The sequence below is a fragment of the Corvus brachyrhynchos genome, unplaced genomic scaffold (assembly GCF_000691975.1).
Source record: "Corvus brachyrhynchos isolate BGI_N302 unplaced genomic scaffold, ASM69197v1 scaffold68, whole genome shotgun sequence".
NCBI lineage: Eukaryota > Metazoa > Chordata > Aves > Passeriformes > Corvidae > Corvus > Corvus brachyrhynchos.
This window is the reverse complement of record NW_008240039.1, coordinates 1,969,182-1,973,568: the sequence shown is the minus strand read 5'-3', so window position 1 is coordinate 1,973,568 and position 4,387 is coordinate 1,969,182. Positions and strand designations below refer to the sequence as shown.

Here is a 4,387-nt window from a genome sequence, read left to right as displayed (position 1 = left end):
GTCAGGTGCAGGAGGCTGTGCTGGTTATTCCATCAGGGTGGCACAGGCTCAAATAATTGTCATTAATGTCTCTCTCCCTCCCTTTCATGTCTGTGAGTCAAAGGTTGGAGATTTTTCCTTGCCAGCTCCAAATTGCTCAGCACAGCTCACACAGACACCAGCTCATAAACTCCAGAGGCATTTAAATATTTTATCTGACTCCTGGGCTGCAGAATAGCTTAAGGGGGGGGAAAAAAATTAATATGTTCTCTGAAACAAGGTCTAGGAAGGGCTTTCTGAGTTCCTCATCCTTTGCTTTGATCACTGGTTGGGATTTATAGCCAGGAAAACCCTCCCTGGTGAGGATGGGGTGGGATTATGGCCCAGGAAAACCCTCCCTGGTGAGGATGGGGTGGGATTATGGCCCTTTTTCCTTCAGGAGAGGAATGTTGTGTGATTGGCCTGGAGATCACCACCGTGGCTTTCACCAGCAGCCACTCTGTAATTTAGCAAATTTGAATTGTGGCTGAGAGAGAGCCAGGCCAGACTGCTGGGTAACCAAGAGAAAAAGGCATCTGCAGAGTTTAGTTTGGTTGTTCCTTCATGCACAGGAATTAATCAAAGCTGTTTGCCCTCAAATCCTGGTGAGAAGCCACTGAGGCCCTTCCCACTGCACTTTGCATCCTGTCAGCCTGTGGCACTGCTGGGAAGTCCATGGGAATGAGAGGGTTCCACATGGAATTCATGGGAATGAGAGGGTTCCACATGGAATCCCCCCCTGGGCTGGGGCAGGAGCGCTGCTCCCTGTTCCCTCTCTGCCACAGACTCAGTGCCCTCCCAGATAATTTGGTTTTCTCTGTCCTTTTCTCACCTCAGCCTTTCTCTCCCTAATCTGGGACTTGTCTCTTGTGGAGAATCCCTTTTTTCAGGTGTGTAGCACTTGGCCTGAGTTGTTTCAAAGTAATTTTCTCTCTGTGCCAATGAATTGCTGCACTTTGCTAAACTCCTTTCCCTTCTTTGCCCCATCACAGTCTCCCTGGCTTCCCGAGACATGGATTTGATATTCAATTAGTTAAAATAATAATAATAATACCCAGTATTTGTACAGCTCCTCAGTGAGAACTTTACCTCGCTGAGGGCAGAGAAATCAAAGTTTTTTAGGATAATAAATGGGTTGTGAGCTCTTGGTGTGGGACAAGGAAAGGGTGCTTGGCAGTGACCTTAAAAAGGGTTAAAACTGAGACTAGGACTAGGACTACAGCCCCCTCTTTCCAGCTCTGTGCACACGCTCCAGACTAAGAACTTCCTCTATAAATCTTGGTTTTATTTCTTTGTTGTAACAGAATTAATTCTCATTATTATTGTTGCTTAACTTTTACCATTCATCTGTGTAACTCTCCTGACATTTAAGAAATAAAGGAGAATAAAATGGACTTTCCAGCTCAGGTTGATTTTATTTCTTGCCCTTTTTGGAGGTGCTCTCTCAGCTATTAGCCAGCATTAGCTAATTCTTCCCAATAGCTGTGCAGGGTGTTTCATCTCAGAGCATCCCAAAGTGCCTGACAAAGTGCAGATTGGATCCAATACGTTATTCCAGTGATTCCAATAAGCTTTCCACATGGGACAGCATCATTTGACAGGGTCATGGGGCCCACAGAGGAATTTCAGCTCTCCAGAAGTGTTGTATAATGAACAGCTCTGCAGCTGGAGATGGAGCTCAAACCATCCATCAGAGAGGAAAGCCAGCAGCCCTGCCAGAGGAGTTAACTTTGCAGGTCCAGAAGGGAAGATAACACATCCTGCTGGAATACAGATCTCCCTGCCAGCCCAAATTCCTCTTTTCCTTGCAGAACTAACACCTTGCAAAGTTCCTGCTGGAGGCCTTCCACCCCCTGAGCACTATCCCAGCTGGCACTGCAGAGTTCTTCCAGGGACACTGATGGAAACAGCTCCTACTGCAGCTTGGCTGGACACTGCAGGGGCAAGGATTTGAAGGATCAAGGCAGGATATGAGACCAAAAAGTGGCAAAAAAGTGCATTTAGCAGACCAGGATTATTGACCAGCCTGTCCAGCTCTGGTGGAAGTGTCATCTTCCCTCTTCCCTGGTGGAAATCCCACTGCCATTCCACAGCACCTCTTCTCCGGGGTCAAGCACCACCCAAATCACCCTTTCTGGAGCTGCTGTGGGGCTTTACTGGTCTCTGCTGGCAGCCTCCAGTCCAGGCTCTGGTGGTTATTTATTTCTGAGGCATCTTTACTTTTCTCTGTCAGTGGATCTGATTTTCCAGGAGAGCAGCTGGGAACAAGGAAAAGCTCATTTAGCACAGCAGCAGACCACTGAAATGAAATATTTTCATTGTCTTTTGCTTGTCTGAAGTCCAGCTCGTCACTGTTTCCTTTCTGCCTCCCAGTCTGGAGAGAGTTTTACCAGGGGAGAGGAACTTTTAAGTCATTAAAACAAATTTCTGAGGGGAAGAAGAAACACTGGGGACCTGAGAGAAGTAGACTAAAGACTGAAATACACATTTCTAAGCAAGAACCTTCAATTTCCTGGAGGTCTGCATGTGGCCCTCAGCAGATGAGCTGCTCTGCAGACAATTCCTGCAGGGAAATTGTTCAAGTGTGACTCTCCCTTTTTTAAAAAAAGTGCTGCAGCTGCTAAGGAGAGGTAGGAAAAGCTGAGGGAAGAAAAGAGATTGAGTCGTGATGAGGAGAAGCTGGGATCAACCAAATGAATTTATCATTGATGACGTCTGTATCCCATGGAAATGTTGTCCTCTATCCTCTTTTCCCCTCTCTGTAGGGCAATATCCCTCCTGAACACACATTCCTAAATGAAGAGGGGTTTGGGGAATGTCCCTGCAAACCCCCTCTGTCATTTCCCCCCAGGTTTATTTGCGTTTAGGTCCAGGGGCAACCCCGGGAGCTTTGCAGAGAGGTTGCTGCAGTCAAAAGTCTTTTGCTTCCCTCTAGTGTTTAATTATGTCCTTGTCAGTCACTGCCCAAGGTCCACTGCACACAGAGGGAGAATAAACGGGAAAAAAACTTGCAGATCTTCCAGAGCAGATGCAGGAGAAGTTTAAACTGACTTGGATTGGGTCCTGCTCACACGCCCCAGCTCGGGAGCCAGCCCACAGCCTCTCCCTTCCCAGCACTGCGTGGTTGCAGTGACATCTCTCTGCTTCTCTTTCTGTTTTGGGATCATTTCCACGTTTAGTTCATCTTCTGCATCGATGCCAGTCTTGCCAACAATCCTCCAAGTGAAATTTTGTTCTTTTGCAGATAAATCCTTGCAGGTGGATGGAAAACACCCAGGAAACCTCCGGGTGGGTGCTCAGAGCTTTGGTTTCCCTTTTGTCCCATCTCCTCACACCAACACTGATCTGCTGAGCACCCGGAGTGTGATGAGCTCTCAGAATTCCCTGAGCCAAGCAGCCAGCATTGCTATGATTCCAAGGATGGCTTTTTAAAAGGGTTTGCTTATTCCCTGTGTGGTAACTGCTGTGCAAATGAAGAAAAGGGTGAGCAGCTTTTATGCCTCGGGACACTCTCAGCTCCCTGCAGGGGCCAGCAAGGCTATTTCCTCTATCACAGAGAGCACAGCACTATTAGCAAGAGATGTGGTGCCTCATATTTATTTTCTGCTGAAGTGTTAAGGCCTGAGCTCTGCAAGACAAGAGGTATTAGCCCTGATGGGCCAGGGGTGTATCCTGCATTCCTGTGTCCTCTCTTTAATTGGATTAGCTGCTGGTTTGACTGCAGCATGAAAGTTATCTCCTCTCTCCTGGGCTTTCTGGAGAGCTTTTTGTGAGTCACAGCCCCAGCCTGGTCACGTCTGCTCCAAGGCAGTCACCTGACAATTATACAACTCCTTTTATTTCCAGTTGTCAAAAGTGAAAGCGAAGCTCACAGAGCAAGAACAGAGCTCTCAGCAGGGTCAGTCTCTGTGTGGGCACCACCTGGGCCTCTGAGGGACCCAGGAGGTCGTTAAGGCTCAAGTGAAGAGACCAAAGGGTTGCGTGGTAATGTTCTGCCTGAGTTCCACGCTGCACAAACTCCACGAAGCTCAGGATCTCAGCAAATATTGCTCATGCCAGAGTTATGATCCCACCAAAGGGAACTTTCCCGTTCCTGTGTGGTGGGACTGATGGATTCATGGTGCACTTTCTCAGGTGCTTGCAGAGCCTTAACACCTGGCAGGACAGAAAGCTGAACTCATATTTTTACAGAAGTCTCCAGTATTCTCAGGATTCTGAAATCAAGAGTGAGAAATGGTTGAGCATCTTGAAAAGCACTAAATATAAATATAAATATCTCTTGAAAATGACTAATTAATGCACTAAATTGGCGATTCCCGATTCAAACCAGCACCAAATCCGTGGTTACATGATGAGGACTAAGACCATG

The 4,387-nt window shown here is 47.3% G+C and overlaps 1 long non-coding RNA gene across 1 annotated transcript in view; it reads right to left on the bottom strand.

The window, feature by feature from the left end:
* Nucleotides 1-1,288: 1,288 nt before the first annotated feature.
* The window catches only part of LOC108449089, a 3,742-nt gene continuing 643 nt past the window's right edge, over nucleotides 1,289-4,387 (bottom strand). The window contains exon 2 of the long non-coding RNA XR_001865194.1: nucleotides 1,289-4,232. This is a non-coding gene — a long non-coding RNA (uncharacterized LOC108449089). The remainder of the gene's footprint in view (nucleotides 4,233-4,387) is intronic.